This window comes from Equus caballus, chromosome 12, assembly GCF_041296265.1.
Source record: "Equus caballus isolate H_3958 breed thoroughbred chromosome 12, TB-T2T, whole genome shotgun sequence".
Classification (NCBI taxonomy): domain Eukaryota; kingdom Metazoa; phylum Chordata; class Mammalia; order Perissodactyla; family Equidae; genus Equus; species Equus caballus.
In genome coordinates this window covers 639,262-665,867 of record NC_091695.1, presented here as the reverse complement: position 1 = coordinate 665,867, position 26,606 = coordinate 639,262, and the positions used below count along the sequence as shown (strand labels likewise).

General features: G+C 35.5%; 1 protein-coding gene across 1 annotated transcript in view; it reads right to left on the bottom strand.

Moving 5' to 3' along the window:
• The window catches only part of CSTF3 (cleavage stimulation factor subunit 3), a 67,869-nt gene that overhangs the window by 19,821 nt on the left and 21,442 nt on the right, over positions 1-26,606 (bottom strand). The gene's annotated exons all lie outside the window — the stretch shown is intronic.

The following is a 26,606-nucleotide window of genomic DNA, read 5'->3' as shown; positions in this document are numbered from 1 at the left end:
AGAACAGTCACAAGATGAATACAGAAATATATACAAGGTACACTTGAATAAGGCTTTAAGTATCCACTGAAAACAAACAAAGTTTTACTCTCCCTGAATAGCTACTACTAGAAGAATCTGAGTAGAGCAGCAATTTCGACCACACATAAATTTTAGTCACTCAGTCAATCTACTAGATTCCAGGCACTGTGCTAGGCACCAGGGCTCCCACAGTGAACAAAACATGCACAGTCTGCTTCTGTCCTCAGAGAACTTACAATTTTATGGGGAAAATAAGTGCCAAGATGGGGGAAGTACAGGGTGCTATGGGAGCATAAAACTCAGACTTGGGGAGCTGCAGAAGATTTCCTGGAAAAAGTTAAGATGTTAAGGCTGAGAGGTTAGACTGGTAAAGAAAGGGAGGAGTTACTCCAGGCAGGAGGAGTGGCTGGTGCAAAAACGAAGGTTAAATATCATTCCATTTCCTTTCGAGTGTTTCCATCAAATGGCAGGTGGGCTTGGTTGCTCAGAAGTGATATACCAGCACACCGTTGTTTGACCCTGACAGGTGAACAACTTGACTGGTTACAGAGACCTTGGCTTGCAGCCCTTTCCCTGAGAGGCATATATAAATTTTCTCACTGCTGTCTAGCTTACGGTGCTGCAGGTGAGAACTCTGGTAATAGTCTTTTTCTTTTGCTGCTAACTTGCTCTTTCTCTCTGGAACTTGGAAGATTTCCCCTTGATCTTCAGAGTTCCTAAGTTTTAACAGGTCTTTCCTCTTTGAGGCAGTTTAGTCAAGGCTCTGGAGTCTGACCTCTTGGGTATCCACTTGACTCTTTCTTCCTCATCGGAATAAGGGAGATAACAGTACCTATTTTGTAGGGCTGCTGTAAGGACTCAATGAGTTAATAAATTTGAAGCCATTAGAACACTGCCTGGCAGAGTGACCACTCAGTAATTGCCATTTGTTATGATTACCACGAGTTCCGCCCATGCCCTTTGAAGCTACAGACTCAAGTCTTTCTCACCTCAGCAATTTTCTTCTTTCTAAAAGTATTGCCCCTCTTCCGTTTCTTTTTTTCCTTTTAGAACTCCTATTATACACAGAATGTCTCCTTGCTCTATCCTCAAAATCTGTTATTTTTATGCTTTCTTTGAATTTTTGCTCTAGGTTTAAAAATATTTCTTTCACTAGATTCTCCAGGCCACTAATTTAAGTCTCCATGTTACCGTTCTCCTCCATTTGACCTATTGCTGTAGTTGGTTCAAAAATAATGGTTTTTGGCTCCAGAGAGTTTTTTTTAATACTGCACTTTTCATATTGCTGTGTTTACATCATTTTGTTCAAGTTCTCTCTCTCCTCTACCAGCTTTGTTAGGGGCCTGCCCATTTTCATTTACATTCCTTTCTTGTTGTTGCATACTTAGATGTGCAGTTAATTTTCTGTCTATTCATGAAGCTCAGTTTGGCAGTTTCCTCATAGAGTAGTAGTTGACCCCTCCTCGACCATAACAGCCATGGAAGGGTGCAGACAGCAAATAGGCTGTTGGTAGTCCCGACAAAGAACTAGAAAGAAATCTTTGCTCAAGAGTAGGAAGGATTCAGCCTGTCTGTTCTGCTTTTTGGTTTCCTGGAGGCCAGGCTGAAGTCAACACTCCTTTGGCGTAGAACGGCAGCTGAGGGATTCCAAGTATTTCTATGGGTCAGTTTCTTACTCCTTACCCTAGGCTCTCCACCAGCCCTCCGCTTTGAGACTGCCATATAACTTGTGGTTCCTTGCATCCAGCTGCTTGGCTCAGTAGAGGCAAAGAGGTTGAGTTGAGAAGGGCAGTGAAATAAGACAAGTTCAAGTCCTCAGCTTCCCAAATGCAGATGATGGATTATATATTATTCTTACAGCTGGCCAGAAAAACCAAAACTACTCATTGGGAAAACTGGCAAAGAATACTGGCAATTCCCAGAAGAGAAAATGCAAATGGTTAAAAATAATATAGCAACACGTACAAACTTCCAAAATGGGAAAAACAAATTAAAATAATAGATAGACCTTTATACCAATCAGAATGGTAAAAGCTTAAAAGGGTATTAACACTACTGAAGCAATATGAGGAAAAAGGATTTCACACATTGCTGGAGGAAATACGGCCTTTATGGAAAGCCATTGGCCAAAGCTGTTCAGAAAACACATACCTTTTGACTCAGGATTCTACTCCTGGGATCTACTCCATAAAAATAAAAGCACCAGGATACTATAAAGGGGTTTGTACAAAGTTATTTACTGCAAACTTTGCAGCAGCAAAAACAGGTAACAAAATAAATGTCTGCCAACAGGGAAATAATTTAATAAATTACAGTGCATCCACATAATGGAACAATATATACCCATATAAAATTAATTTGCGCTATAAGAGGTACTTTGGGAGAATTTCCACAAGATTTTATTCAATGAAAAAAGAACGTATAATATAAACCATTTTTGTAAAACAATGATCAAAAATAAACCTTATTTCTACATATATATATTTGTATACAATTTTATAAGCATGGAGAAAATATGGAATACACACAAAGTTGTTAACAGTTATGGGGGCAGAGTTCTATGGGTGGAGAGAGGAATACAGACAAGAAAAAACACTGTACTTCATGTATATGATTTCATTTATGCATTTCAGTAAAAATTATGTCTATATATGTGTAAGAAATATAAACCAAAAAAATTTTATGTTTTTCCCCTTGCATGAATTGGTCCTGTATCTTGGATTCATCAATTATTTATTGCTTTGATTGGTATTAGTTCAATACATTTATGTAGAAAAAGACACTTTTGACTAATATAGGAAGACTCTGGCCTTGACTCTATGGCCACTGAATTGTCATTCATTAGTTCAACTAATAAATATTCTCTGACAGCCCCTCTCTAGAGCCTGCACCTGCGGCATTACCCAAGCAGCGAAAATCTCATTATTGTTTAAAGATGATTCGATTTCAAAAAATATCAACCTGCTTTGAAGTAGCGTGATAAAATGAAAGGAATTTGATCATCTTGTATTAACTACTGAATCTCTCCCAGCATCAGTGCTCCCCACTTATAAAACGGGAATAATAACATCTACCACAAACAGATTTTCAAAAACTGAAAAGAATATAAAGCTCCTAAACATTCCAGGTGCTTAAAAATCACAAAATTATGAACCTAAGGAATATAAACTTTTCATTACATCGTCTCTAAACAAAGCTATGAAAACCAAGTAGTAAGAAAGAGCAATGTTGTTATAACTAGCCCCATTTGAGAGAAATGCAAAGGTTATACTGCAGGTCATATGCAAATCCCATTACTGGTGAAACCCGCACAACAGCATACGGACACTCTGCCTTTGGTCATCCTACTACTAGTCTCATTTTCTTCTTTAAAAGATTATTATCCTAGGTATTGTTTACTAGTACTTATACGAAAACATCTTATCTATAAGTTAAATATTATTAAATATATTGAGCAAAGTTATGTATGTCTGTACAGGAATCTACCTGATAACCAAAGTTTGGTTTAAATTTTAAAAATAAAGAAAAAAAATTCTTGACACTGCTTTGAATTTTGTATTGTTTCGACATCAGAGATTCACAGATCCTTGTCATTAACCAATAGAAAATGCCTCCATTTAAAGCCTGTTACATACATACACATAATTTTGCAAAGCTTACTAAAAACTTGCTCATATCTATTAAAAGTAATGCTATGTAATTTTAAATGACAGGAACTCTTAAAAAACTATCTTTAGTCTTCAGTTCTCAAACTTTTAATGTGCAAACAATCATCTGAGGTGATTGCTAAAAGTGTAGATTTCAGTTTTTAACAGTAATTCCAAGTTATTCTAATGTGAAGATTTTTTTTTTAAGATTTTTATTTTTCCTTTTTCTCTCCAAAGTCCCCCGGTACATAGTCGTATTTTTTTTTAGTTGTGAGTCCTTCTAGTTGTGGCATATGGGATGTTGCCTCAGCATGGCTTGATGAGCAGTGCTAGGTCCGCACCCAGGATCTACACCGCGAAACCCTGGGCTGCCGAAGTGGAGTGCGCAAACCTAACCACTCGGCCACCGGGCGGCCCCTCTAATATGAAGATTTTTTTTTTTTTAAAGATTGGCACCTAGGCTAACAACTGTTGCCAATCTTTCTTTTTCTTTTTTTTTTTTTAAGGATTGGCACCTGGGCTGACAACTGTTGCCAATCTTTTTTTTTTCCTGCTTTATTTCCCAACACCCCCAGTACATAGTTGTATATCTTAGTTGCAGGTCCTTCTAGTTGTGGGATGTGGGACGCCGCCTCAACGTGGCCTGACGAGCGGTGCCATGTCCGCACCCAGGATCCGAACCCTGGGCTGCTGCAGTGGAGCGTGGGAACTTAACCACTCGGCCACAAAGCCAGCCCCTAATATGAAGATTTTTAAAAGTGGTTTGAAATATACCGAAATATGAACAATGGATGGAATGATTGTTTTTCAAAACTTCTATAATGTTATTACATTATTTCATAATTTAAAAAATCATTACAAGAAAAAAATTAGAATAATTTTTAATACTTATCCTTCTGATATATCTACTGTGTATCAGAAAAATTTATCATACAATGTAATATTACTTTTTTGATGAATTATCTGAATTTTACCAACATATGAAAAGTTGCTGTGGAGGAAAAGGAATAAGAATTTTTAATTGTCAACTTAATTATTTTTATTTCATAAGGTGGGAAGATAATTGGAATACTATCAAGAATAAACATGAAATTTAATTAAATTCAAATGAGTGGTTCTTTGAGGGAGAGTCAAACAAGTACAACATACTGAGTAAACACAGTTTGTTCCGGATGCTTCTGAACACCTCCCACTCCCAGTCCTTCGTTAACCCACAATCATTTCCCAAGCACTAACTCACCTTCTATCTTTGGGAACTAAAACTGTCCTCTGGGCAATTATTGGAACTAATGATTACTTACAGCAGATTATTTAATTTTGTAAATAAGTAATGTAAAGCTTGTCAGAAGTAAAAAAGTCTAATAAACCTTTGAATAACTGTGGTAACATCCATCTTTAAGAGTGCAGATTAGCTAAGCCCCTTACCTGGAACATTTTTATATGTGGACTTAAAAAAGCCACACTATTTAATTGTTTAAAAATAAGTTTTTTGTAACTAGTGTTAGGCATATTTTTCATATTTCATGCAACACTTTATAAAATGTTGGTGTAAATGCCTACAAAACTATCATTTTTCTTATCAGAGAAACAAACCTTTACATGTTAACGGAATTTTGGCTGATTTCCTAAAATTCAGGGTTTTTTCTTATAATATACCTTGGGGGGTAAAATCCCCAACAGAAATTTTTTCATGTTTTTTAAATCATCAATTATAAGAATCATTAATAAGTAACTGTATAATTTTAAATGGTTCAAAAACATATTTGAGAAGTGAACCCAACTGATAACTCTACAGAAGAAAGGAAACAAGCAAAACAATCTAAGGAAAAGGTAAGTCTCTAAATACTTTGCATGGGTTTCCATTCTCACAGCCATTTGGAACAAGTCGGGGCTTGTGTTTAAGATACTCCTGGGCTGCACAGCGGAGGCAGGGCTAGGGCCCAAGTCAGGCGAGCCTACGTGGCAGTTGTTCACGACAAACGTGATGAATAAAAGGATTAACTGCAAAACCCACATTCCTAATTTGTTCTCTACATCTTTTCTACTCTAAAGTATAGCATCTGCACTTCTGTGGAATTTAAGACAATTTAAATTGAGTTTGAGCTGCAGAAGCTGCCTGATTCTGCTTGTCTTCTTAATTATCCAAAGAACTTAGCTCCAGTCCTGAAATCTGAAAGAAAATGGAATCCTAAATATAAAACCCAACTTCCACTCATTTACTCTTTTTCACTACTCTTTGCTGCTGCTCTCCAATCCATTATACCCTGAAAAATATGTCTTGGAAGAGTACAGAATATAAGTAGTTTTAAGGAATTTGGAAAACGTTGAAGAATGGCACTTTAAGATCTACCAACAGATTTTTAAGTTGCTGGAGCAGCTGTGAACATTGTCCTTTCTACCGCTCAGTCCTAAATTTAAAGTAAAAATATCAGGAAAGGGGTATCTGCAAATCTTTTATTCCACAAATAATTGTGTGCTTATGTGGCATGCTCTTTTCTAGCACTGGAGGTACAACAGTGGGTTAAACTAAGTTTCATAACTCATGGAGTTATATTTTAGCGAGGGAGTCAAGTAAATAAAGAAATAGGTAGTTTTAATTTTTGCTTATCTGTACTTCCTAATTTTTCCTACAATATATTGTACTATTTCTATAATATTCCTATTAAATGTAGTTACATATGTATGCCTACATTTACATATAAACAAATTTAGATTTAACAGATTGACTAAAACCTGTTGATGTCCCATAAATTTTCAGTTCCTCCAAGCACTTAAGTGTGTCAGAGAAATAACATATTTCTTAAATATGAGTGGAAAGTACTGACCAGTTATAGTCTCATTATGATTGAAATTAAAATGTGCTATACAAAAATGATTATCTTCACTTCTAGATTAAGTTTACATTTAGTTTAATTTTTTGTACTAAACAAATTAGGTATTAATCTTCCACTTTTCTGAACCAACTAAAAATATTTGTAGTGTGTGCTTAGAATTTACCAAGTGCATATGGGAATATGGACCTGGACTCTATTAAACAGCTTATAATCTAGTTGGAAACACAAGAGTAATTATTGGAAAGAACAGAGGACTAAATTTAAATTATTTTATATATGCCCTATGTCCTATAAAATTCAGAGGAAAAGGAGCTCCATGCAAATAAGTTATCAAGGAAAGTTTTACTGAGCAGATGGAATCCAGGCCATTAATGAGAAAAAAGGTTTGTGAAAGTCAATGAAATAACATGAGTTTCCTTTCTTCACACAAGAAATAGTGAAGACATCCACACAAGAAAGAATACATTATTAGGAAAATAGTTGTCTAATTGTGGTGGAGGTCCATTACAGAGGGCCTAAAAAGCCAAGCAGGGTTTAAATCTGATATACAAAGAATTGAACTGCACCCAATAATCAAGTTCAGAAACTATGGCTTCTCAGTAGGGGCGTGGAGGAGGGGAAGACAGAGGTGGATTCAGTGCCGGCGGGGTGAGGCTGGCAGGCACTAGCAGAGACAACAGCTAAGAGGCTGTTGCTGTCATCTTTAAGTGGGAGAACACAGAGAGAAAACCAGTCATATAGAGGGAAAAACAGAGGTATTTTTTCATCAGAATAAAAATGAAAAATGTTATGATAGTTGCTGTACAGTAAAGTTTACTTTTGATTTGACAACATGAGATGAACATAAGTAACTCAGGTAGAAACGGTTTGAAGTTAGGAGATAAGGTATTGGTTTTCAACTAACAGTGAGATTAAAGATGTGTATTTGAGTCATCTGTTTATAAATTTTTTTTATATATAGCTAGAGCATGTAATACACCTAAGGCATTAAGTATATTCTCTGAAGCAGAGAATATACAGTCAAGCAAAGATTAATTTCTCAAAAATATCCATTAGCACGCTGAGAAAAGGAATAGAACCCCAAAGAGTACTTGAGATAAGAGAAAAGGATAAATCACATCTAAGAAGCCAAAGGAGAACATTTTAAGAAAGAGACCTGGTAGATGGTGGATGGCAGATATGCCACAGGTCAAAAGGAATGAGGGTGGAAAAGAGATCAGTGGACCTGGCAATATGAAAGTTATTGCTTATCTCTTACAAATTTAGAAGCTGAAATCAATGACAAAATGCTAATGGTAACAATGTTTATTAAATACCTAATCTATGTAAGCACTACTCTAAGAGTTTATATGTATTAACTGATTCAATCCTTAGAACACACGCAGGTACTATTATTTACTACTTATTAAAGATGAGAAAAGTGAGGCCCAGGCAGGTTTAGTAACTTGCCCAGATTGCACAACTGCGCTCTCAGCCACTACACTATACTGTTCTTCAGCAAGATACATGTATGAGGATGTTCATTCAAAGAATGCTTGTAATTCGGAAAATGTGGAAACCCAAATGACCAAAGGCAGCATGATTAAATAAATTATGCTTTGTCTAAACAATGGAATGGGTTATACATACATAATAAAACTTTCAAAGCAATGATGCACATTTATAATACTGAATGGAAATGTCTGCAATATATTATTTTTAAAAGTGGAATTTAAAAAAATATATACATATTTGGTATATTTATCTATCCATCTCCCCCTCCCCCAACTCTCGTGTCTCTCTCACCATCTGTATATCTAGTGTGCAAGAGACATCAACTCAGGAGAAATGCACACAAGTCTGTTAGCCAAAACTGTTAGCACTGGGAGAACTAACATAATTTTTCTGTCTCCGTTACATATTTCCATAATATATTTTATTTCTATAACACAATTTCACAGCAGTGAAGAGAGCTGGGTTTTCGTTTTTTAAGAAAAAGGAAAGAAAATCATAGCTGACTTGCGGCAATAAATTCCTCTTCTGAGTAATTAATTGGTATTTTTCTCTGGTTATAAATATCTCCATTTTAAAATCATTTTTAAATGCTCTAAAATTCTCAGACAGGCCTACAAAGCTAAAAAATTAAATAATTGCTAGGTAAATCAGGCAAAATTTCAGCCAAGACTGTCAAAGGTAAAATTTTTAACCTAAATTTGATTTTGCCTCAATGTATAGGGTCAGGAACCATCAATTGAGATCTATAGACACAGCTGTTTCACTTTATAAATGTCTAAACTCTTTGCTTCCAATACTCTTTGTCAACACCATGCCGAACATTACTTTTCAAAAACAACTAATCTGCAAATTTTGAGTAGGGAAAATAGAGGATACCTTACTCTTTAAGAAAGTGAGTAATTTGGTCTGAAGTATCAAAATCACTAATCTTCATAACTCAATTGGTTTTCCTTCTCCAGCTCCACTGCACCACCTCCTCCATCACTCCCTCCAAACTGATGTACGGCACAGATCTTCTTTCTAAACAGCAAATCAAAACTGAGAACAAGACATGTGTACAACTGTTTGAGATCCTCAAGCTGTCAAGAATGTCAGGGACCAAGTATATAAGCCACTGATCTCAAAAACAGGATCAATTCTGCAGTGCACAGCCAGAGCGGGGCTCAAGTAGATGTGCTGACTCACTCCCCCCAAAGGTCTAACATCAGTTTTTCTTTCACATCAATGTATAGTCTTTTCTACCCTGCTACCTTAATTTTAAGCTTTTATGAATTGTTCTCTTAATAAAATGAAAATCCTTCCAGGTGAATTTAAAATTATTATATTATTCCCTAATATAATTTCTCTAGGATTACTACATGAATATTGCCTTAGGAAATATCTCACTCCACTCTCATTTCTGAGTTAATCTCCCATTAGTATAGTCACACAAAATTTTTTTTAATGTGTGAAGAGGAAAATTTCTGGGGCAGAAAGCCATTTACTTAAAACTCTTTACAATTCTTTCAGCTCTCACTATACTTCTCAATTTGAGAAGCAAGAACCACTACAATTTGAGAACTGCTATTTTAAAAAAATTAACGATTGAATTATCATTGGACAAAAGCCTTATTTTAGTCACTCATCTGTAGATTATTCTAATTTCACTAATCAAAACAATTTCCTTCCTATTTTGATAGATTCTTATCAGAATACCATTTCACTTGCCTAATTTTCAATGGCATCAAACTTTTCTGTGCATTTCCTTGTTACTAACTGTACACACATTTTTACACTGCTGAATCAAACATTTAAACTAGATATCTAGTATCACGAACAATGCTTCATCTAGCCTTTCTTAAAATCACTTTTCAAAATCAGGATTAAGCTTCTACAATGAAGTGGAGACAATTTCAGTGGATTACATTTCTCTACTTTGTGAGCAACTTGCCTACTTTTCCAGCATTTCCCTATCAACACAAGAGTCTTGAATGTGGAATCTAGTTTCTCACTCTACAAACTTACAGTACATTTCCCAGACTAAAATATTATGCTTTTATCAATGCTAGTATTCAAATACTCAATTTTAGATCAGAAATTATTATAATTACGTTCTGCAACTCTGCCTTTGATGTCCTTTTTATCATTTTATCCAAGAAAATAGAATCAACATTTGTATTATGACCCAGTTCTGGTTTTCTCAATCATATATGCATAGCTTATTTCTATTTTGTTACTGAAATGGCCCAATTCCATGTTCCTTTTTAAAAAATCTTTATGAAATAATCTTCTAATCATCTTTTTCACTAAAATCGTATATTTATTTAAACTTTCTCTCTACTCTTGGACAAACTATACAGTGGTCATTTTTACTAAAATTCTGAAAGTAAATTTAAAAAAAATCATTAGCTAGCTCAGTTTGAAAGATCATGCCAGCAACTTTTGATAGTGAAATACCAATTCTAAAAGGTCTAAAGAAATGATTATAAATGTGTAAAGATACCCAAGTAAAATTATATTTATGTTAGTTTCTTTAAAACAAAAAGCTGGAACATGAATGCACAACGAAAGAGGACTGGGAAAGCAGCACATGTCTAGGATGCTCTGCCTCAGCATATTTGAAGGTGACTTTGTATAATGATACTAACAAACATATGCTACTATCTGAAAACAGAAGTTACAAAAAAGTTTCAAGATTTTATAGATAGCTATATCTAAAAAAGCTAACAGTGGTGAAAGGTGGTAGGAATATGGATTTTTTTTCCCTTTACACTTATACTTTTCTAATTTGCCTGCAATAAATATACTTTTAAATAAGAAAAATACAAAAGTTTTACTTTCCACTTTAAACAATCACAAGTTCTGCTTTTCCTCAGTCGTTTCTTTTCTTTCAACTTCCACTGATTTGATAGTACTTTATTAAGCTTGCCTTTTAAAATTGAACCACTTAATTCCAAAATCTTTATTCACCGCATATTTACCTTCAGTGACAACTGTTTATGGAAGCCTACTATAATAACTGTATTTTTTCAATACTCCATCTGGGTATTATTCCATTGACTCATTTGAAAACAAGTTGAGTTAACATCATAAAAAAATCCTACAAAGGCACTTTATCAGTTTATTTCAGAGTACCCGGAATGGGCCTAACATGTAGCATTCAATAAATAGTTGCTAAATTAATGTGGATACAAATCTATGAACATGGATTACATATTCATTCAAAGTTAATTTGTGGAATATACTATCAATGGCAATATAAAAATGAAAACATATAGAAAGCTCATTATGAGTTCTGTAATTCTTGTTAAAACATTAACTAAAAACCCTCACTTCAATAAAAAGGTTTAGAAAGAGCACTAGGTATTATACTGTCCGTCAATTCAGAATAAAATAATTTCAAATAAAATAAAAATAAATAAAATTTATTTAAAATTATATTTAAATTTTTTTAAAATTTATTCAAAAAATAAAATTCTAATATGGATTTTGAAAGTAGATTTTCACATGGTTTAGATAATCCAATGTGAACACCCAAATCAATTTTTCATTCTCTTGAATGAATACGCGGTTTGTATTTCCCATGTAACACCGCTTCGAACAGCCATCTAAAAGATGAGAAATTGGGATTTTGCAAGTGGAAGTTTAAATAGGTAGACACAGTCAACAAATTATCTGTATTAAAAGCCAAGTAAAAAATTCAGGTAAAAAATATTAAGTTCCAGAAGAATCAAGAAATAAGATTGAGATATGAATCTTCTTCCTCTATGATAGACATGTTCTAAAATTAAAATTTTGGGTCTATTTTAATAGGTTAAGTCCTACTTTGAAATTTTAAATATTTATCTCCAGAATGTTTATAAAGTAATCTAATACATACTTAAGTACATTTCTCCAAAAAGGGCCATATTTAAAGGTTTAACAAAAGCATGCCCTATTTTCTCTGGAATTTAATTTATATAGTTTAAAATGCTTGGTTTGTATTTTATATTTTCTCTCTTCCAAATATATGTTCGTGACATTTTCCAAAGTGATACCACCAAAAGTAAAGAATTAAGTTCAAATTCTGCAAGAAATACTGCCATTAAGGTTTTAGTAGACAAGAATGAAATAAAGATTATACTGGAAGTTCTGCTATGAAAAAGAGGCCCTCATCGGATCATCACTGAAATGTAAAGAAAGCTGAAGAGGAAAAAACCTGAGTAGCAAGCTCTGGGTCAAGATGGTGATACTTTAGCCTGTAAATGACATCTGGAAGAAGGCTCCTGTAATCTAAGAAACACATGTCATTCTTACTAGTGGGCTCTAACATATAGGTCTAATTTTGTCCAGGATTTATGTAGCAGGTTAGTGGAATGCTCAGATTATCAAAAAATGTGACATGTAAAAAGCAATAGGAAACTAACACCTTCCTAATGCTCCATTTCCCACAGAAGCTGAGCCCTGACAGCCCTTTCCCAATGGCTACCTAACCCTGAAGGACAGAGAGACAGGGACAAGAACTTTGTTCTGTTCCTCTCCCCACATCTCCTCATCATCTCACAATACATACACAAATCAGGCGCAAAATGCTCTACAGATGGGCTTCCAAATTGCCACAGTTGAGCTACATTGTTGGATAGGAGGGAGTGTTGTTGGAAAACCAGATTTTATGAAGGGTTTAATAACCTCACCATTGGGAAAACTAATTTTAAAATTAATGTTAAGTAAATAGTATAAATATAATCCTTACACATAAAATGCACTTCACAGGAATCTCTAAGATTCTTGAAAAATGCCTTCATGATTTGGATTCCCACGATTTTCAATGGCCTTACTGAATAGCTCAAGAAAATTTGTACCGTGAATCAAGATTTTTCTTCACAAATGTTTTATAAGCAATACATTTAAGGAAAAAAAGAATACAACTAACAACAGAAATATACCCTTACAAAATCTACTTAAAATGATTATTATTACATTTAGGGATTCAAGACCTCTCGTGTCTTTCTGATGTTGAGTTGTAAAAATACAAAAGCTCAAGACATGTATGAGAAAAATAATTTGCAAACATAAGATTTAAATGGGAAATTATAAGTGTGATCAACTAAATGAAAATCTAAGAACAAAACATGCATTTAAAAGAAAAATACTTTGGGGCTGGCCCGGTGGCCGAGTGGTTAAGTTCGCGCGCTCCGCTGCAGGCGGCCCAGTGTTTCGTTGGTTCGAATCCTGGGCGCGGACATGGCCCTGCTCATCAGACCACGCTGAGGCAGCGTCCCACATGCCACAACTAGAAGAAACCACAACGAAGAATACACAACTATGTACAGGGGGGCTTTGGGGAGAAAAAGGAAAAAATAAAATCTTTAAAAAAAAAAAAAAAAAAGAAAAGAAAAATACTTAAAGCAAGTCAAGAACACCAAAACAACAAAGGAAAATATTGGTCTTTCATCTCAGAGCATATTTATCCTTCCTTCCAATCTGTCATTGAGAAAAACAACATAAGCAATAAAGATAACATACTATTTAAATGTCATATCAAAATTACTTGAACTTCTAAATAGAAAATCAAGCTGAAGTTAAACGTTTCCCTTAACTCCCCTAATGTATAGTGTTCCTGCAAATGAGAAAAAACAAAACAGAAAAATGGGGTAAGAATATCAGGTTTCAGAAAAAGAAACCCAAAGGGTTTTTAAATACATGAAAACACGCGCAATCTCATTCATAAGAGAAATGCAAATCAAAACCACACTGAGATTATGTAATTTTTCACCTATGAATCCTGAGAAAGATTAAAAAGTGTAGTGACATAAGGAGCAAAGAGGATGTGAGGAAGTGCGCTCTCCTGAGGATTGTCAATGGGGTTTTAAATTGTTACAACCTCTTTGAAAGGCTATTTGGATAGAGAAAATTCACAAAATTCCAGACACTCTCTGATCCAGCAATTCCTCATCTAGGATATACTCACACAAACGGAAATGACATGTACACAGATATTCAATGCAGTAATGTTTGTAACAAAACAAGTTTGAGAAGAATGTAAATGTCCTTCAGTAGGAGATAGGTTAAACAAAAGATGGAATACTAAGTACATGTAAAAAAGAGAGACAGACGTCTAAAATTTACAATGTGAAGCAAACAAGAAAAAAAGCGAAGTGCAAAACAGAACATAAGAAGTAATTATTCACGTAAAAGACCATAAGCTTAACACTTGTCACTGGAGAGGGAACTGGATGGCTCAAGGACAGGCAGAAAGAAGACTTCACTGTAGGTCTCTTCTGTGTTTTAGATTGTTGAAACTTTTATTTTCCAAAAGAATATTTTAAAAGTATTTAGATGATACATAACCTTCTTTGACTTCTCTTGTGTATCTCACCACTAATTCTCAAAACAAACATTCCAAATACGCTAAACATGTACTAAAGAAATAAGATATGGGGACCGGCCCAGTGGTGCAACAGTTAAGTTCCCATGTTCCACTTTGGCAGCCCAGGGTTCCTGGTTCGGATCCCAGGTGCTGACGTGGAACCGCTTGTCAAGCCAAACTATGGCAGGCGTACCACGTATAAAAAGTGGAGGAAGATGGGCACAGATCTTAGCTCAGGGCCAGTCTTCCTCAGCAAAAAGAGGAGGATTGGCAGCAGTTAGCTGAGGGCTAATCTTCCTCAAAAAAAAAGAAAAAAAAGAAATAGGATATGTATTATGCACACAGAAATTAGATGTATAATATTGTTAAACTACTTAACAACACTTCTTTAAGGCAAAAGATTACTTTTGCAACTGCTAAACACCTAGAAGAATTTAAGCACTTTTAAAAGAAAACAATCAACCTTAACAGAAGCTGATGAAACAAGGTACAGAGGTACTCCCATAAAACTTTAACTGATTTAGGGGCCGGCCTGGTGGTGCAGCAGTTAAGTTCACATGTTCTGATGTGGCAGCCTGGGGTTCGCCAGTTTGGATCCCGGGTGCAGACATGGCACTGCTTGGCAAGCCATGCTGTGGCAGGCATCCCACATATAAAGTAGAGGAAGATGGTCACGGATGTTAGCTCAGGGCCAGTCTTCCTCAGCAAAAACAAAACACAAAACATTAAAAAATAAAAAGTAACCTGATGGATGGATACTAACTAAATGAATAAGGATATTCTTTAAAATATATATATTTCTTTTAGTTTTAGGAAGTTATATAGTATAATTGGAAAGGTCCAAAAATATATCTGTAACTTGAACAATGTTATTTTGTTAACCTTGCCCAGAATGTTTTCACCCTGTGAAGATTTTTTCCTGGGTATAGAACTTTGACAGCTATTTTCTGTCAGCAAATTGAAGAGGCAAGTCCACTGTCTTCTGGCTTCCATTGTTGCTGTTGGTTAGTTGTCATTCTAACTGCCATTCTTTTGAAGGTCATTTGTCTGTATTCAGCTGCTTCTGTGATGTTGTCTTTAGTTTTCTATAGTTTTATTCTCATGTGCCTAGGTGGGGAATTTTTTTTTTTATTTCCTGTTTGGGATTCACTGAACATCCTGAATCTTTGATTGAGTTCTTCAATCATTCTGGAAAATTCTTAGTATTTCTCTCTTCAAATTTTGCTTCTGCCCACATCTCTCCTCTACTTCTGGAACTTCAGTTAGACACATTTTCACTCTATCCTTTGTGGTTCTTAACTCTTTTTCATATTTTTTCATTATCTCTTTAAGCGCCAATCTGGATTTCTTCAGTTCTCCAATTCTCTCTTCACCTGTGTCTAACCTCTTATTAACCTAATTCAATGTTAATTCTAGTTCTTAAAGTCTGCAGATCTGTTTCTGTTGTATGTGGTTTCCTTATATGCTTAGTTTTTAACAATTAAACTCCTTTTCCTTGGAAAAAATGTTTGTGGAGATTCTTTTGTGGCTTAGGATCAAGGTGCATTCCTCCAGACAGGATTTGAGTAAGCTTATCAGGCATCTAGGAGCATAACTTAGGTTGAGTCCATCCTACATGCATGGTTCAAATGTTTTTTTGAACCACCCAAGTGATGTTTATTTGGACTACAAATCCATGCAAGGGCCAACTCACTGTTGTAACACCTCAGAGTGGACTTGCCCATTCCACTCTGCTCAGGATCACAGCAACTTCCCTCAGTCTCCCAAAGTTAGGCAGGTAGCATAGATTTGCTTCTGGGTCACTTTCACCCTGAGTATTGCCTGCACACAGCTTTAAAGAGAGAGGATGTCCTGTTGGGCAGGCCTCAGGCTTTGACTTCTGCTGCCTAAGCTCCGAGAACATTCAAAAAGCAGCCGAAGTTCTCCCCATTTGGCAAAGGCTTTCATGGTAAAAACAGTTTAGATACTCTTCTTATCTCCCAGTGTTCCTATTTTTGTTTTTTGTGTTTGTATTGCAATTAGGTTTTGGACTGGTTAATTCTTTACTATGCTGTCAGTTCTTCAATGCTTTTAAAGACATTTTAAAAATTTGGTCCAGCAGCCTTGTTTCCACTGAGAGAGCTGATCTGAGTAACTGAGCTTACCATATTACCCAAATCTTCTTCAATATATTTTATTAACGTCTAGCTTTCAAAGAGATTAGGAAAAATTTTGTACGCGAACTATCTTGAAAAGCAACTAAAAACTTTAAAATCTAATGTTCACTGAAACACTAAATTTCAAAGGTTAAAAAAATACTTCATGAGTCCAGCAATTTGAGTTTACCTTTTAATGTTTGCTATGCCTAAGTAAGTGAAGTTTGGGTGAAAGCCACGAGGACGAAAAGTGACATGATCAATATTTAACCCGGAATTCTGCTTTGTTTTTTAAGATAAAAGCTAGAATAATTCATCTATTTGTTTTTAAAATTAAATCTATATCAAGTTAAGTTTATGGATTTAAAGAGAAACTCACATATTTTTCAATATCTAGATGTCTTAATGAATTTGCACTCATCAATATTGGCATTGTGCACATGTACATTAGTCAAAGTCATGAAAAGGGGTGGGAAGAATTAGAATGTTTATGCTTTACTAATTTAACAAAACAACCTGTGGAATTTGATAAATCAACAGGTGAAAACTCAACTTTTTATCTCTTATACACAAATGTCTCAAAAATTTTTCTCTAATATATATGCCTAAAACTTTCATTTATCTTCTATATCAAGTTTTTAAGATGTCTGAATGAATTTCAGAATCACAAGCAAACTTTTTTTAAAAAGGTACCTCAAAATGCTAGGTTAATAAATACTGCCCTTTAAATTGGGTAATTCCACAAAAACTTTTCTCTTATGTCATACATCAAGGAAATTCTAGTGGCAGGCCCGGTGGCCAAGTGGTTAGGTTTGTGTGCTCCGCTTCGGCGGCCCAAGGTTTCCCTGGTTTGGATCCTGGGCACGGACATGGCTCATCGGGCCGTGCTGAGGTGGCATCCCACACGCCACAACTAGAAGGTCCCACAACTAAAAATATACAACTATGTGCTGGGGGCACTTTGGGGAAAAAAAGGAAAAATAAAACCTTTAAGAAAAAAAAAGTCAACGTCAATGAAGCTTATTCTAAGATACTTAAGTATCTGAGGGTGTTAGACAATTCAAAAGAACACTTTGTTTTGTTTTGTTTTTTGAGGAAGATTAGCCCTGCACTAACTACTGCCAATCCTCCTCTTTTTGCTGAGGAAGACTAGTCCTGAGCTAACATCCATGCGCATCTTCCTCCCTTTTATATGTGGAATGCCACCACAGCACGGCTTTTCCCAACCGGTGCCGTGTCCGCAGCCAGGATCCGAACCCTGGGCTGCTGAGAAGCAAAACTGTGAACTTGATGGTTGCGCCACCAGGCCGGCCCCTCTTTCTATTTTTAGAAAAACCTTTTAGAGACAGATTTTTTTAAAACTATGTTAACAGTAAAAGTATTGACCACTTATAATTTTACCAAAAATAATAGATTTTGTTATCAATTGATATCAGACTCTAATTCTTACGAATTAAAATTCAAGTTGTAAAATAACATGAGTAACACAGTTTCCCCACGGTGGACTTTTCAGCCAACAAATCACTTAGGAGTGTCTCTGTCTGCCAAGCATTGTTCTAGGTTCCTGAAACCTACCAATGCACAACAGACAGACTATAAGCATAAGAAACTGTTCAGTACACTAGGAGATGCTAAGTATGAATGGTGAAAACCTGAGGACAGGACGAGTTCTGAGGCGCTGGGAATGGGTGGGATAATTGTAAATGGTGTAGTCACAGCAGATCTCACTCAGCCGCTAACACTTTTGAAAAGATTTGAAGAATGCAAAGGATTTTGTCAAGCAGCTATCTGGATCAATATCTTTCGAGCAGATAAAACAGCTAATGTAAAGAAAAGCCTTGAGGTGGAAATGTGTCTGGAATGTTTAAGGAGCCCAGTGTGACTGAAGAGACTGAATTATCTACCATGTAGACATCAAGCACAAACTTTTATACTTAAGTTAGTGTCCTAGGATTTACTCCTTATACTAATTTTCTATTAAAAGTAATTATTTAATCAACATATCTGTATTTGACTAAGAAATAAATGATTTTTTTTTTTTTTTTTTTTTTTGAGGAAGACTAGCCCTGAGCTAACTACTGCCAGTCCTCCTCTTTTTGCTGAGGAAGCCTGGCCCTGAGCTAACATCCATGCGCATCTTCCTCTACTTTATATGTGGGATGCCACCACAGCATGGCGTGCCAAGCGGTGCCATGTCCGCACCTGGGATCCAAACCAGTGAACCCCAGGCTACCAAGAAGCGGAAGATGCACACTTAACTGCTGTGCCACCGGGCCGGCCCTAAATGATTTTTAAACATTTAAAAATGTTAGGCTTTATAGATATAAATTCATTAAAAATGTATGATTACTTTATTATATCCAATTTGTACTTGGACTAGAACCGTGGTTTTTGTTTTTGAAGATCCAGAAAGTAGCCAAACCCAATCAAGACCCAGAACCCACTATTCAATGGTCAAAGTTCCATTATAATTCTCAACTACTGTTAGTGCTATGAAAACACTGCATTTCATGTAATACCATTGTCTTTCTAAAAATATACAATATTATTACCACATCAACACAATTCTTTTCTTGAGTGAGGAAGATTGACTCTGAGCTGACATCTGTGCCAATCTTCCTCTACTTCATGTGGGATGCTGTCACAGAGTGGCTTGACGAGCAGTGCTGGGTCTGCACTGGGGATCTGAACCTGCAAACCCTGGACTACCAAAGCAGAGCGGGCCAACCACTATGGCACTGAGCCAGCCCTCAGCACAATTCTTAATCCTTCCTTCATCATATCAAATTTAACATATTGCCATACTCTCTCCCTAACAGATTTTTGGACTTTACAAAAATCTGAAAAGAAAATGTAGAGACTGACATAGATTTACCAACTTTTTTTTTTGTCAAATAGATGTTTGGAAACCAGTTCTTATGGCTTCACTTTTCTTAATTTTAGCCAGTCCTTAAGTACTCCAAAAGTATTCACATAAGGACTTTTAGTTTCAGGGTTTTGTTCAAAACTAAGTTTCAATCTTTGATACTAGAATCGATAAAAGTACTTATATACTTATAAGTGGTATTTTTTAATCTCAGTTATTCTTTGTCCCTTTTGTATAACCATCCCTGTTAGTACACACTTGCATATTAACATATATTTAACCAAATAAGAGAATAAAGTTTCATAAATGTTTTACATTAATAAAATTCATGTAACAAACAAGCGACCATTTTCTTCTTGTGTTAAGTCATTCTGGAAACTGTATGCTATTGGATAATCTAAACAGTGACAATGTGGTATCCTAGGACCAGCATTTAGTAAAAACAGATTTTACTCACGGTGAAATTTTCCTAGGAATCAAATTGTTTGAAGCAATTGCTCAAGTTTTATCTATCTATAAAAAAATAACTAATCTGGGGCCAGCCCGGCAGCATCGTAGTTAGGTTCATGTGCTCCGCCTGGGCAGCCCAGGGTTCGCTGATTTGGCTCCTGGGTGAGGACCATCGCACCGCTCATCAAGCCACACTATGGCGGAATCCCATCTTGAAGAACTGAAAGGACTCACAACTAGGATATACAACTATGTACCGGGGCTTTGGGGAGAAAAAAAAGATGATTGGCAATGGATGTTAGCTCAAGGCCCATCTTTCTCACCAAAAAAAAGATCTCCCCTAACAAAAAACTTCTCCTCCCCCAAAATGAATAGTCTGGTCAATTAATGTCACATTTTCCTCAAACGATATTAAGACTATTAAAGGAAATAAAACGTTTCATAGCTTCTTAATTCTACTAGTTTCTTAAGATTCAAATACAAAGTAAAAATTAGTGAAATCCAAAGGAAATTTCTAACCAATATGCAATTTTTCTTTTAAAACTGAAACGAAAACTTCCACTCAGTTAACTTCTAAATTTATGCATTTGAGTTAAAACAAGGGCTTAGAATTATATCTCGACCTATTTTCCTAGAGCCAAATCACAATCACATTACCTTAGCCATTACAAAATTTCAGATGTTCATGCTTTTTCTCCAGTTCTATTTCCTAAAAGCTTAGCTTCAATTCTAGATTAACTATCGAGCTTGTGTTTTTCTGGAATTAAGAAAAATTTCATGTAATAGTCACAAGTCACCTGTTTAAAATACTAGGAAGGACTAGAAGCAAAACGCAGCTTAGAAACTATCAAGCTGTGTCAGCTCCTCAAATAAAGGATATTTTCTCTTCTTTGTTGAGGCCTCAGCACTAGCAGTTCTTTGCCAGGGATTCTGTGCTCATTTCAGGCCAGTTCAGAAGTCTTCTTCTTCTAGAGGATTTCCTCGACCCAACCCTCCCACCCTCCCCGTTTTCTCTATCAAAGCACCTAGAACCAGTATTCTACCTGTCTCCTATAACAAACTAAATTTGTTCAGAGGTGTCCACAGCATTTAAACATCTAGCATGTGTTTCCTCAGTAGATATTTGACAGCTAATTCTCCCGTCTTTCCCTGATATATAAAGTGAAAGCAAGAATCTGAAATATTTTCACATACTTTTTGCCTACAGCCACATAAAAACGTATGAAAATATACAGATGGTGTGGGGCCTGAAAGTGTACCAGATGGCTTTTCTGAGAACCTGTAAATTCAACAGTCAATTGCACTAATGAAAACTAGTCTAACACTTTGGGCAATTTTATCTGAATATAACCCAGGGAAATATATCAATAGGCATCTGTACGCCTTCATTCCACTAAACTTCCACGGTCTTGGAGTACTTTTAAGGGCTCTACATATAAAATTATTTGCCAAAAGGGTTTGCTATCAAAATTCTGCCTATTTTAATCTACACAAAATCTCCTAAAAGTTAAACTACAGCTTATCCTTTTCTTCCTGTCCAAAAAGTATCTTAGAATAAGTATCACTGAATATGCTAAATTTCTAGTTTTTCGATTGTGGCAAACTTAGAATTGCACATTTTGACATAACACTGTAATGGTTTGTGCAGGATCAACTGAGCAGTAACAGTAAGCTGCATGAAGGTATTTCAGCTTTCAATGACATAAACCAGAGATGTGCTCAAAAACTATTTCTTGAATTTCTAAGTCTGATAAACCACAAACCACAAATCACAAGTAACTGGAAATGTTGGTCCAGTTTCAATAAATGTGATTTCCCCATTAACTATAGGAGTCAAGATCCTCTTGCACACCTTTTTTTTAAAGAGAGCTAGACTTCTGACTTCCATTTTTAGTTTTTATGTTTTCATGAAGTTTTACGTCAAGTTCAAATATCTTAATTATCTCCCCTCAAAAAAAAAATCACAATAAAGAACAGACTATCCTGTCAGAAAATTTATTTTGCAAGGCTTCACTTCTATGGAAAAAAATCATAAAGATAACTACTTAGTGAGCAAATATGCAAACACGAACCTAAGCCTTTACCTAAATTCTAAATTTTGGCCTTTATTTAAGAAAATTGCCTCCCAATAAAACTAATTGCTAAATCAGAAACAGAAGGTAAAATCCATTGTTCTCACATGAACGTTGAATGTAAACAGGTATTTGAAGCTGTAAAGAACATGTTCTTATAAATTACTAAGACCTGTCACTTTTGTTTTCAGAATCCTTTCTGCTATTTGAAATTAGACCCAAGTTCATACTGCCAAAAATTTTAAGAACTGTGAAGGGAAAAGATACACAGAATAGCCAAGTAGAATTTTAGAGCTAAAATTTTACCACATGATGAGTTTGCATTAAAGTTACTGTACCATGCCATCTTCTAAAAAGATTGGTAGCAATTTTATATGGTTGTGAATAGCTATACATAGATTATGTATAATAATATCTATAATATTATGTATAATCGTCAAATGTACCCCCAAATCCTAATAGCTACATAATGCAAGAAACTCTCGAGCAAAGAAAAAAGGAGTCAGCTATGAACCCACTCTACAGCTATTTCTACACCTGCACTGTATTGAAGTTCCTTAGATTCCTTAGCATAGTGGTTAGTGTTTGGGAGCCCAGACCCAGGAATCAGAATACCTGAGGACAAGCCCCCAGCTTCCCCACTCTCTTCTCAGAGTAGCTCAAACTTTAATTTTGTTGATTTTAGGGAAGCTATTTAAGTCCTTTAAATCTCAGAAAAACAGAACATCTGAAAAAAATGGGAGCTAACACATACCTACCTCAAGAGCTACTGCAATTAGTCAGCTGTCCCACGTAAAGCACTGCATAGGGGGCCGGGAATACATTGAAGGCCTAGTAAATTTGAGCCATTACTGTGGAGGCACGCAATCAGAATAAGGGAAATCACATGAAAAACAGACAACTGAAAACCAAGAGTGGAACTTGTAAATACAGACTTTTAACCTCTAAAAATCTATTCTAGAAAATATTTCACCTCCAAAAATGTCCTTCTCACATACTCCTCCTTATATAACGGCCACAGAGAACACTGTTTTCCATGAAATTTAGTAGTTTTGTAGATCTACACTTAAAAGGCAACATAATTGAAAACACCTGCTTACTTTTAAGAATTTTCATACAATTCCACCCATATTTTGAGCAAGATCCACAAAAATTTTAATTCAATGCAAATATATTTAAATTCAAAATAAAATAAGTTGCCTCTCAGTAATAAAAATATAAAAAACTCCCACGCCACTTCCCAACATTCCAGCAATTCTAAAGACAACTCTTGTCTAGAATAGTTAATGGAACTTTTCCATTTATGTCATGATTTACAGATTACGGGAAACAACACTTGAATTCACATTAGTTTCCCTGTTCAGATGGGGAGGGGACAAGAGCAAGAGATAGTATGAAATCTGTGTGGTAAACTGGCACTTAAACACAAGGCACCCCAGAAAAAGGAACATTATCAGGACGTAAAATTCAAATAATTTCATCCATGACAGAAACAGGGAATTTTAGAAATATGAATCAAAGACAGTTGGAAAAATGTAAACATGAGCTGGATATTATATTAGAACATTACTGTTCCTTCTCAGTGTGGTCATGGTATTGTGCTTATGTAGGACAATATTGTTTACATAAACAGAGATAAAGCATGTATGGAAAAACATAACATTGAGTTAAGGCGGAAAGTGTCTATTTACTATAATATTCATACCATTCTTGCAACCTCTCTTTCAAAGTTTTCATAATAGAAAATTGGGAAGGGGAAAAAAGAGACTGAATGGCTTGTTTAAGGTCACTAATTCAATAAAAGAGCTATAAACACAAAATCCAAGGTCACCAGATTCCAAATTCTTTCTCCTTCCTATTCCTCCATACTATCCTTTATAGAGTAACCTGCAAATTCCTGCATTTCTTTAAATAAAGTAACAATTCTTTAAACATATCTTTTCCACACTATCAAAAGCGACCAGGCCACTGTTTTAGTAACACAGATAACGAGAATCCTGACCCTGCAGTTGAGGCGCATGGCAAATAGCCACCCTAACTATGAAAGAGTAAGTCACAGACACGTACAAATAACTTTTTTAGACTTGGAAGTCTTTTAAAGGTAAATCTCACAACCACCCTGTGAACTCAGGAAATTCAAATTTACAATCAAACAGCTTGATTTTTGGGGAATACCACATGCATGGTTTAAAGTAATCTTTAATCGTTAATAGAGAAATTATTTCCTTTAAAGTGCTAACTTTCTAATTTGTGCTTTAAACAACTTAGAAATTAAACAAATACTTTAAAAACATAGCATTTTCAAACAAAAATATTTATCTGCATGATCTTTTTGATTCTCTTTTTAACCTATTTTCTTTCTTTTTTTTCTCGCTGAGGAAGATTCACCCTGATCCAACACCTGCTGCCGATCTTCCTCTTTCTGTATGTGAGCTGCTGCCACAGCACGGCCACTGAGACACCAGTGGTGGAGGTTCATGCCTGGGAACCGAACCTGGGCCGCCAAGGCAGAGGGTGCTGACCTTAACCACCAGGCAAGCCCTCTAACCTAGTTTAAAGCCAAAGATCTCAGGATTTTAAAAAGCTCTTATTTGAAGTAATTTCCCATCTGTTCAACGATTAAGTAAGTCACTAAAGATATTTCCAGTAGCCTACAGTGGTTCTTAGGAAAACATAAAACTACTGAAGTTTCTATATAACCAAATGAGGAAGCAAATTTTGTCATCTTCCCCAGATTCATGACAGAATTTTAAGGTCTTGCTGACAGACTATAGGATTTTATATTTGGGAAACTGCTGTGATTAGAAACCACTCTAATCCTCTAAATCATCATCTCTTCTAGGTAGACTTACTAGTAAACTGTTAAAATGAAAAAGAACGTGAGGGAGGGAGGGAGAAGTTAGTACTTTCCAACAGTTCTCAAAGAAACAAGCATTAGTGGGGATCATGTATTCTTAATAATAAACATGCTGAAAAACACTAATTTGTTGGAAAAATATCACTGATTCAGGCAAGAATCATTAATAGATTCAAAATGGAGAGGGTGGTTGTTAAATGAGTGATAGGATTTTTACAGTGTCTCAAAGTATCTCCCCATTATTTTACTAACTACAAGAGGAAAACAGTGACTACACAGTGGAGAAAATGGTCCCCACTGACATCACCAATAAGGAGTAAACAAAAAGCATGTGCCTCTGGATGTCAGTGAGGACATAAGGCCATTTGTAGCTTTTCAGCTAAAATGCATATAAAGATTCCTGAATCTAGTGAGGAAAACACCAAACTTAAATTAAGGCTGAGGAACTGTTCAACATCAGAGGAGATTAAAGAGGAATGACAACCATATGTAACAATCTTGGATTAGACACTAATTAAAAGAAAACTGCTGGAAAGGGCATTACTAGAACAATGAAAATGGAACACGGGCTGCAGATTAAAATTCTATTAATGTTTAGTTTCCTGAATTTCCTAAGTGTTTATATATGAGAATATCTTTGTTGTGAGGAAATACACTTGAAGTATTAAAGGTTATGATGTATGCAACCAAATCTCCTATGGTTCAGGAAAAATAAAGCATAAGCATACACTGAAAACCGGTCAATCAAGGTAAAGTGTATATATGGGAGTTCCTTGCACTGTTCTTGCAACTTTTTCTTTTTCTTTTTTTGCTGATTCACCCTGAGCTAACATCTTTGCCAATCCTCCTCTATTTTCTGTATGTGGGCCACCTCCACAGTGTGGCTGGTGCGTGGAGTAGATGTGCACTTGGCAACTGAACCCACAAACCCGGGCCACTGAAGCAGAAGGCGCAGAACTTTAACCACTCGGCCACGGGGATGGGCCCTGTTCTTGCAACTTTTTTTGTAAGTTTAAAATATTTTCAAAATAAAAAGTTAAAAATGCATTATGGAAATTACTTAAATTATAAAGATGTCAGTTTATAACCTGTAAAAGCAATGCTGACTTACTATTCAACCCATAACAAAGCAGATTAAACCATGTGATTGCCAGTGATTGGTATACAATTTGAATTTTCAACTCTAAACAATGATAATCTAAATAATGAATGTTTTAAGCATTTTTTCACTTACTAACATATCCAAATTAAGAGAACCACAAAACCATAAAAAATTCACTTAACTATTACACAATGGTGAAAACTGATAATCAAAGGAAACGGTGAATGAGAGCATTAAATGTACAGATAACACAGGAAACAGTTATTTTGTTACAATCTTCCCTCCAATACTTTTACGTCTCCTCCTACGACAAGGCCCACACTTGCATGAGATATTTTGTTGAGGTAATGTCACTTTTAAGTTTTATGAAATTTAGATATGACTCGAGCACTTATACAAACATCACTGGTGCTGAAAGTCTCAATTATAGCTGGTAAGAGCCAACTCTCTTGAAAGACATTAAATGGAAATATTAAAATTGCCATTAAAAAAATCATATTTGACTTAAAAACTATCAAAAACCACTATTTTTTTTTAAACAAGGGGACATGAGTTTACAATGGTTGAGAAACACTGCACTCATCTACATAGTGAAAAATTCAGAAATGGATCAAAACTTGACTACAGAAATAGCTAGAAACAATGACCAGCTCTTTGTGAGAACACTCCATTCCCCACCCCCTAAAAGAATGAGAAGTTCTCACATATACAGACTCAGTACTAAGTAAATGAGCGGTGTCAGCTATCAACCTGAAACCATGAAGATGTGTTCTTCATGTTTAGACACTCCTGCAGCAGAG